Here is a 9,994-nt window from a genome sequence, read left to right as displayed (position 1 = left end):
CTAGTATGTTAGGTATGTTGACCTTGTTTACTGGTTTGAAAGATTCTTCTTTGATAATGCATGTTACATTAGATGATGAGTCTATGTCACCTATTCAGGGAGTCGGTAATGTCACACTGACTCCATTTATGGTTCTTATGTTTGTGTTACTTGTACCTAAATGTCCTCATAACTTAGTATTGATTAGTCAAAATACTGAGTCTTTTGTATTATTTTGCGATATTCAATCATTCTTGATCTGTGTTTCAAGATCTCACGACGAAGAAGATGATTGGTTCCGCATGTGAGAGAGAGGACTATACCACTTGGAAGGAACATCCTAGTTGCCTACATCTGCATTACACACTGCGGTTTCACCTTTCCAGCGGCATCTACGACTTGGACATCCTTCTAATGAGAAGTTGACTCATGTTTTTTCTACTTTTTTGTCGAAGTTATCAGTTCAATGCGAGTTGTGTCAGCTAGGCAAACATTAGTAGAGTGTTTTTCCATTGAGTTAGAAGAAAAATAAAAGAGCATTTGAACTTATTCATTCTAATATATGGGGACTTTGCCTAGTTTCTAGTATATTTGGATGCAAATATTTTGTTTCTTATGCATGTAAGCATTGATGAATTCAGTTGCACTAGTTGGGTGTATCTCCTATGGGAGAAATCTGAGGTGTTTGATGTATTCCACACTTTTTGCTTTAAAATAAAAAAATCAATTTGATCTTTCTTTTCATATTATTTGTACTCACAATTGGTTAGAATTCATGAATCATAAATTTGCTACATTTTATTAGAACCATGGTATACTTCATTGGTCTTCTTGTGTATTTACTGCACAATAAAATGGAATATCAGACCATAAGAATAGGCACTTATTGTAAATTGCTTGGACATTCTTCATTCTTATGCATGTACCCAAGTTATCTGGGGGGAGACGTTGAACTTATTGCATGTTATCTTATTAACAAAATGCCTTCCTATGTGCTTGGTAATCGAATTCCTCTTCAAGTGATGAATGTGTTTGACACATTATTTTCATTCTCTTCAAATTTTTGGTCGTGTTTGCTTTGCCCCATGTTTTTTGTGCTTTTACAGATAAATTGTCTCATCATATTGTCAAATGTCTTTTTCTTGGGTATTCTAGGATGCAAAAGGGATATAAATATTTTTCTCATTCTCTTTGCAAAAAAAATGTCTGCTGATGTGACCTTCTTTGAGAATGTACCATTATTTTATTTTTCTAATACAACAGTTTGACCTCAGTCACAGTTCCTAGTGTTGTTGCACTCGTACCAGTGGTAAATTTTTTTGTTTGCCACAATCTATGATTATAGAAAAGCCCTTATAGGTCTATCAATGCAAGCAACAAGGTTCACAACAAGATCTAGTTCCCTCTCTTTGCAAGTTCGAACACTTTTTTCATCTTAGGAGGTAACTGATTTAGATATTCCTATTGCTCTTTGTAAAGGGGTTCATTCTTCTACTCATCATCATTTGTCTCATTATGTTTCCTTTGATCCCTTATCCACTGGGTACAGGTGGTTTACCTTGTCTTTGTTCACTTGTGTCATTCATTCCTTTGTATAAGATGCTTTGTTGTTGAGACAGTGGAAGCATGCAATAGATGTTGAGATGGAAGTGTTGACAGATAGAGGTATGCGGAGTTTGTGCGATGTTCTTATTGGTGCAACAATTGTGGGGTATCATTGGGTCTACATAATGAAATATAGAGCAAGTGTGTCAATTGAGAGGTATAAAGCCCGATTAGTTGCAAAAGGGTACACTAAAGACCTATGGAATTGATGTGTTTGAAACCTTCTCTCGAGTTGCCTATTAAACATCTATTCATATACTTGTTTCACTTGTTATTAATTAGAATTGCCCACTCTCCCAACTTGATATTAAGAATGCTTTCTTGTATGGTGACCTAGCAGAGGAGGTATATATGGAACAACCTTCAGGATATGTTGCGTAGAGGGAAACCCATAAGGTATGTAACCTGAAGAAAGCAATTTATGGGCTCAAACAAAGCCCCATGGCATTGTTTGAAGAATTCAATCAAGTTGCACTATCTTTTGGATTCTTTGGAAGTCACTATGATCATCCATTTTTTGTTATGAAAAGATCATTTGGCATTGTGGTTCTAGTTATATATGTTGATGACATTGTTTTGTTAGGCAGTGATGTTCAAAGTATTGAATAAATGAAATCAAAATTGGCTAAGCATTTTTTAACAAAGGATTTAGGTGTCTAAAATACTTTATTGGGATAGAGGTTGCAAGAAGTAGAACTAGCATTATATTGACATAGAGAACGTATGCCACTAACATGCTACATGAGTATGGTTTACTAGGTACAAAGCCTATAGAGACACCCATGGCAGTTGGAAATAACTTTTATGACGAGCAAAGTGAAGAACTCAAGGAAAAGATTGTATTTCATAGATTGGTTGGGAAACTAATCTATGCAACTATCACAAGATCAGATATATCCTTTCCGGTTGGTGTGTTAAACTATTTCATGGAACACCTACGTAAGGTTCACTTAGTGGTAGCTCAGAGAATATTGTGATACTTGAGGTGGTCACCTAGAAAAAAATTTATTTATTAGGTTCCACAATCATTTGAAAATAGAAGCCTTCTCAGATACTGACTATGTAAGCTTTAAGCTAGCTAAAAAGTATACTACTAGTTACTGTGTATTCGTGGGAGGTAATCTACTCAGTTGGAAAAGTAAGAAACAAAATGTAGTGGTCTGGTTAAGTGTTGAAACTGAATATAGGGCAATGACCTATACAATTAGTTAAATAAAGTGGGTGAGATCAGTGTTGCAAGAGTTGAATTTATGAGTTCATGTACCAATGACAATGTACTATGATAAACAGGTTGCCATTTTTATTGCTAGCAACCTAGTATTTTATGAAAGAACCAAAAACATCGAGGTAGATTGTCATTTTATTCGAGATGTAGTAAAGAAGAAGGAAGTTGATGATCCTTATGTCCGATCAGGTGATCAGCTTGGTGACGTGTTCACTAAAGCTTTGGGCAATTGAGAGTTTGGGACTTTCTGTAAGTTGGGACTACATGATATATACACTTCAACTTTAAAGGAAGTGTTAAATGTATTGGAAGGATATTTTAGTTATTTTTCAAAATAGATCGTATCTACAGGATTGTCATTAGTTTTAGGAAGTTTAAAAGTGCCTATGGTATAAGGTTCATAATATTTGGATTTTTATATATGGAGATATTAGGTATACATGATAGAGGGGTAGAGGAGTTTTTTCCTCTAAAATTCACTTAAGTTAATAAAAGGGGTTAGGGGGGTTTGTGTCTTACCCGAGTCCAAATTGACGACTTCTCCAAAAGCTGCCTCCTCCTCTTCTCTTCTTCTCCTCTCTCTCTCAACCCTGTATCTAAAGATGATGTGTGCTTTTAGTTTGTGCTAATGTTGATGCTTTGGGTATAGGCATATGGGTTCATGCTTATGTAGAGAATACTTTGATGAATAGAAATGGGTCCCTCGATCCAACACTCATAGGCATGTATGCCAAGAGTGGTTGTGTTGAGAGAGCTCTCCAAGTGTTTGACAAAGTCCTTGGAGAAGATCTATTCTCATGGACCTCAATCATTTGTGGACTTGCAATGCACGAACATGCCACAAACACGCTTGATATCTTCTCTAGAATGATTTAAGGGAGCGTCCAACTAGATTATGTCACATTGATTAGGGTCCTTATTGCATGTTGTCGTGCTGGTTGTGAGAATAAGGATATCAACATTTTCTTGCAACAGAGAAAGTTTACAGTATCTTTCCAAAGATTGAACACTTTGGTTGCATGGTTGACCTTTTGGGTCAAATGGGGGATTTGAGAGAAGTATCTGATCTTATTATGAAGATGCCAATGAAGCCAAATGTTGTCATATGGGATTCTCTACAAAGATGTTGAGCTAGGTGAAATTGCAGCACAAAGAATGTTTGATCTAGAACTAGATGACTTATGGGTCAAGACAATGTTATCTAATATATATGCAAAAACATGTCTATGGGATCAAGTTATGAGGCTAAGAAAATAAATGAAAGAAAAATGAATGACAAAATTGCCCAAATGCAGCATAATCGACGTGGTTCATGAATTTCTTGTTGGGGATTGATCACACTGGTAAGATACTCAAATCTGCTTCATGTTGAAAAAACTTAAACACAAGTCAAAGATGTCTAGAGAAAAGCTAAATTTTATAACAATGGGGAGAAATGGAGAGGAGAGGAAAGCGTCTCTCATTCTTCACTTGGGAGAGGGTCCTCTATTGCATACGGAAAGGGGGTGGATCACTGCCCTGTCTCCTCTGACTCTACCTTTCTTGTCAAGATACATAAAGGTGGGGAGGGTGAGGGAATTGCCCCTTTCCCCTATTGTTCTCTTCATTCTCTACCTTCTCAAATTTATATATTAGGCTTTTTTTTAAGTCGTGTAAATTTTGTGATATAAACTATGTCATTCAATAAGATTTTACTTGCTTAAGCCAAGGTTAGATTGAGCCTCTTTTCATTTTGTTTCTTAAGCAATTCCACTAGTTATTGTATCTACTATTGGACTTGAAATCACTCAATAATAGTCTTTGTTAAAATACTAGGCTAGGCATATTTTGGCCATTTCCCATATTATATTTTTCTCCTATAATATGGTTGTTAGATTGATAATATCTTATTTTATCTATGGTTCAATTTTTATTCAATTTAGACACATATTTTAGAAGATATGTAGTTTTGAGTATTGAAAGTCATTTTTATCCTTTTGTAAAATATCTCTTAAACCCTGATTAAAAAGATGGAGGACATGTTGTTCTGGCACTTTCTCCAAGTCAGTGAGGCTGATCTTCTTATTTTCTCTTATTTTCTCTTTTGTATTCTCCCCAAATCTCATTTTTTCATTGTATTAGAGCAGTAACATACATCTTGGGTTGATTTAATTCATTTTTGTGGACCTTCTCTCCATTTTAGCAATCTGCTTAAAGAATTTTCCTAGATTTCTGGACTGGTAGAGAAAAAATTTCAATTTTTTTCCTTTTTCTCCCTGTCTTAGTCTTTTGGCTAATGACTACTGATTCTATTTGGTTGATTATTGGGATTTAGAAGTGTTTGGTGAATCCCAATTTGAATAAAATTCTGAAATCTACCTATGTCATTAACCCTAATGCATGCATCATCATTCATATGATTTGCATCATCCTAATTTATTATAATTACTTTATTCTTTCATCGATTTATGGTCTTAATTTTTTAAGTTGATCACTATTGCTTAGAAATTGAATGAATTGGGTGTTGAATTGCCCTAATTGACTTCGGTGTGGGCCTACTTGACTACACAAGCATAAAAATTTGAGAAATGTATTTCTCTTTGATTGATTAACGGTCTAGTGTACTGAATTGTGGTGCTTAGTAATTGTTGATTTTTAAGACTCCGTGGATTTATCTCATGGACAAAATGAGAGATACCTATTGGGAGAAAACAATAGGGAAAGAGGTTATGGATTTATTGTCCTAACCTTCCCCTTAAGCTCAATTTATAGTCTTATGAAACTATAATATTATAATAATACCCCTAAAACTTAACCTAATTACATCAATATCATCTCTATGAGATGACTCTTTATTAACCATCCTACCATCACTATGTGGGCATTGATCTCATCTTTTGGATGTGTGGGCCTTCGTTGGTCTTATAGGTTTGAGCCTATCTTCGCCCATCTTCCAACATTCCTCCTCAAGCTAGGGGTGAGAGAACATCATGAACGCCCAACTTGTTGCAAATAGTATATAAGATATTCTCGTATAAGATGGCAGTCCTCCATATCTTCCAACACTCCCCCTCAAGCTGGTGGTCTCTTCCAAGAGGCCCAACTGGCATAATATAAGTGAGCGTAAAATCAGTCTAAGTCATAAGACATCGCTCCATACTCCAGTCAAGTAACTCATGCTAGATGTAGGTAGGGGTGGCATCGAAGCGAGCAGGTTTGCGAGCGGCTCGAGATCGGCTCGGTTCGATTTTATTTATCTGGATCTCAAACCGAGTTCGAAATCCAGATAAGGCTCGTTTGAGTTAACGAGCCGAGCCCCGTCCCCCCTCCTCCCTCGCGAAGACATCGTGCGACTTTTGCTAGTGTGGCTTTCGCACGTGCGAGATCATAAGTAAGTGAAAAAAAAATTCTTTCTTGAACTCTGACTGTCCCTTCCTCATGGCTCTTGAAGATACTCAAATTGTTTGAGGTACTCTCTTAATGTTAACTCCACTCAAGTTTTTCAGAAAAAAATAGATTGATAGCATTTTAGAACTGTTGCTGTATGAATCCATGCTCTGAAGAAAAAACAAAAAATGGGCATACGATTAAATCATCCAAAACTATTTTTCTAAAACTTTTTCTCTATCTCCGTGATCTAGTTTTTTAGTCCTTGAATCATAACGATCTGATTGAGTATAAATGGACAAAACTAGTGTTGGTTTTCAAATGAATGTTTTTGTGTTTGATTATATATAATTATGTAGTTTTTATGAATAATTTTATGCATGTTGTATAGATAATTTTATGCTGAGTTAATATATAGGGGTTATGTCCAATTTTAAATAGAGGTTATGTCAAATTTTATGTAAAATGTATGCATAATTTTATATACAATCTATTTGACTTGTATTTTATGCAAAGTTTTAAATATAGGTTGGAGCTCGTGCTCGAGCTCGAACTCGATAAAAATATTGGGCTCGAACTCGATTACAATTTTAGGCTCGAGACTAGACTCGACTCGATGCCACCCCTAGATGCAGGGCACACTCCTATCTTTTATAGGTAGTGGGTTTATAAGCAATGTTCAAAAGTGTAATAAAACTCCTCTATCATTGTGTCCGTCCACAGGACATCGACTCTCAAATGGTATGAGTAAAAATGCCAATTAAAGGGGTAATGGGTAAATACTGGGAAGATAATATTCTGGGGCCACCATATGTTTTCTTTTTCATCACAATAGCCAATGCTGAAAATAATAAAAAAACAGAGAAGTCCTTCTTCAATAATAATGTCCTATCCAAAGAGATACAATAACAACAACTAAAAATGGTCTGGGTCCAATAACACGTACCAAAAAAAATCCTTAAAAAATAACCCATGAAATAATCCGATGCGAGTATTTACACCAAACAATATGCTGACTAACGAATGAACTATCAATACTTCAAATAATAATTTAGCCAAAGAAAGGGAATCGAGTCAAATAGTAAACCAATGTAGCTGAGTTGCGGAAGAAATAGGTATAGAACTTGGGACCCAAATATGTATATCGAGGTAAAAAACAAACGGGCCAAGTCAAGTTGAACTGGACCTGAGTTGAGCTGAGTTAACTCGGCAGAACATAAGCTAAACTCGGGTCGGCAATGTCGCTGGGTTAAGTCAGCCCGGTCCGGGTTGGGTCAAAATAGGCGCGGCCGGATTTAATCTACCTCTTCCTAACTTAGGAAAACATTGAATTTGGCAAGTGAGTCTTCTTCCCTAAAGCCGAAGGACTCGGCGAAAACAGTGCCTCGGCATAGCAGCAAGGCAGCACCTAAGGGGGGGTTAGTCCACAATGAAGTGGAATGAATTCCCCCTGCATTACCTAGGTCATCATAAATAAGGTGTTAGTGCAAAATGAATTGAATTGAAGCCAAATAACACCGTTTCATCTCCTCAGGCAAAAACGACGAAAACCTGATTCCGCCCATTTTTTCAAATCATCCACTTACCGCGAGCGACAATGTCGCTTCTTCCCCCCCCCCCCCGAAACTAAAAATCCTTTCTCATTTCCTCTTTCACCTCTCCTCTGCTCGCCCTTCATCTCCCGACGAATTTTTTCGCTCGACCTTCTTCTCTCGTTTTTGCTCTCTGCTCCCTCTGCTCCTCTCGCTCGGCTCTCGTCTTCGTTCTCTGCTCCTCTACTGTCTCTGCTCCCTCTACTCTCTCGCCTTTATCTCTCGTTTTCGCCCCATCTCCCTCTCTCGTCTCTTTCTCTCTCTACCTTTCTCTTCCCTCTCCCTCTCTCGTCTCCCTCTCTCTTTTCCCTCTAGGCCTCCATCTCTTTTCACTCTCGGCCTCCCTCTTCCTTCTCGTTCTCTCTTCTCTTTCCTCCTCCCCCGATTTCCTTTGATTTAACCTATTCCAGTTTCGATATCCTTCGATTTCCTTCAATCTTCTTCAATTTTCGACAGTTAGGCGTTGATTTCTTCCATTGGGCTTACATTTCCCCATTCGGCGGTGATTTCCCCCAAATTTCAGAAGGTAATCCGAAGCCCTAATTTTTTTTCAACTAATTTAGTTTTGTGTTTGAGTTAATTTTAATTTTTGTGCGTAATTTATCTTGATTGTGGCCAAATTTTGGGATGTAGGGTTAGGGTTTATGGGATATAGGGTTCATGGGATATAGGGTTCAAATTCGTGTTGACAGAGTTTAATTTTGGGATTAGAGTTGGGGTTTGGGACTTATAGGGTTTTAAGGTCTAGGGTTTAGTTTTGAAGAGTAGCTTTTGTTTAGGATTGAACGACGTAGATCGTCTCTCTCTTGTAGTAATCTTGTTTGGAGCATTAGCCAAGGCAACCTTGAATCAGTTGCCTGGGATGAAAGTCAAATATCCCGTGAGAGTGATCCTCTGTTTTCTGTCTTTCAAACCAAGTCTGTTGCAAGTTACAGCAGAGCAGAGATGCTATAAATGATATTGCCTCTGGGTTTGTCTCAGAATCTACAGTAAAAGACGGGAGGTCCATTGCTGTACTTGCAATGCTTCCAATACCTTGTGACTTCTTTTCTAAGCTAGGCCTGGTTGATGGTCTTGGAGCTTGTAGACAGGGCCTAATTCTATTCTATACTTGAATCATTGGCTCTAAATAGTTTTTTCCTCCAAACTTGATCTTGCAAACTGTTTATGACAATAACAGACCAAAATGGTTTGCAAATAGCCTCTGTAGCTCCACCGAACTCATTTCATTCAAAATTTCTTCTGTAGAACATAAAGGCCATGTAGATACCGACTGATACAAAATAATGCACAATTAAGTTATAAGTGAAACCAATTTTCTTACTCTAATATAAATTAGCAATAACTTTGAAGAAACATGTAGTAGTTTCTGTAAGCATACATATGGCTTATATAATTCGAAGTGTGGTCCTTGGTTCAGTGTTGATGAGAGAAAATTCAATTGCCAGTCTCTCACTATGACTACAGAGGTTTTCCTCCTTTTCTTATGAATTCAGGCCATGCAACACAGACTGTGTCAGGGAGAAGACCCGCATCCTTCAATTTCCACTCCAAACTCAGCTTTTGCAAATATCTCCTAGACAGAGAGCATGATGTCTACCCTTAATATCAATTTCATTGTAGCCATGTGGCTTAACTAATCCTGCTTTTCTCATCACTTGTTGAATCATAGCAATTTCTCTCCTATTTCCTTTCCAGTAGTGGTGTTTGTTGTCTTGGATTATCCTGAGAATTTTTCCGGGGTTGGTTTCTTATGGTATATTGGTATTATTTCCAGAACAAGACACAAGGAACTTTCCTTTAGGGCATTAGTGAAATTGTAGAAGCAGGTGTTGCTACTGAGGATTGTAAAAGTCCTTGGCTCTGCTGCTTTTCTTGAAAAATATTTTTTCCTTGCAGAAGTTTACATGTAGAACTGGTCAAATTTATTTTGTTGCGATAACAGATTTGTCTTGAGAACTGTTACTGATCAGTTGATTTTATTTCTCAGGTGCTAAGTTGTGAATGCTCTCTGATCTTCTTGGTAACTCAGGGTCCCTCACAGCAATCTCAAAAAAAAAAAAAGTGGCGCTTGGCAGCTTGCAGAACAATGCTGCAGAAATACTCTGTAGGAGATGGTTGTTGTCTTTTTGTTGCAGATGGAACAAATTTTTCCCTATTACCATCAATGGTTTATCCAAATTCAAGATTAGGTTAGTGATTGCTGAAGAAATGTCTGTGAGAAGAT

Source organism: Aristolochia californica, unplaced genomic scaffold, assembly GCF_029961685.1.
Source record: "Aristolochia californica isolate CCGP_79_NKW_82.1479 unplaced genomic scaffold, dmAriCali1.0.hap1 SCAF_9, whole genome shotgun sequence".
Lineage (NCBI taxonomy): Eukaryota > Viridiplantae > Streptophyta > Magnoliopsida > Piperales > Aristolochiaceae > Aristolochia > Aristolochia californica.
Note: the sequence above shows the minus strand (reverse complement) of the source record.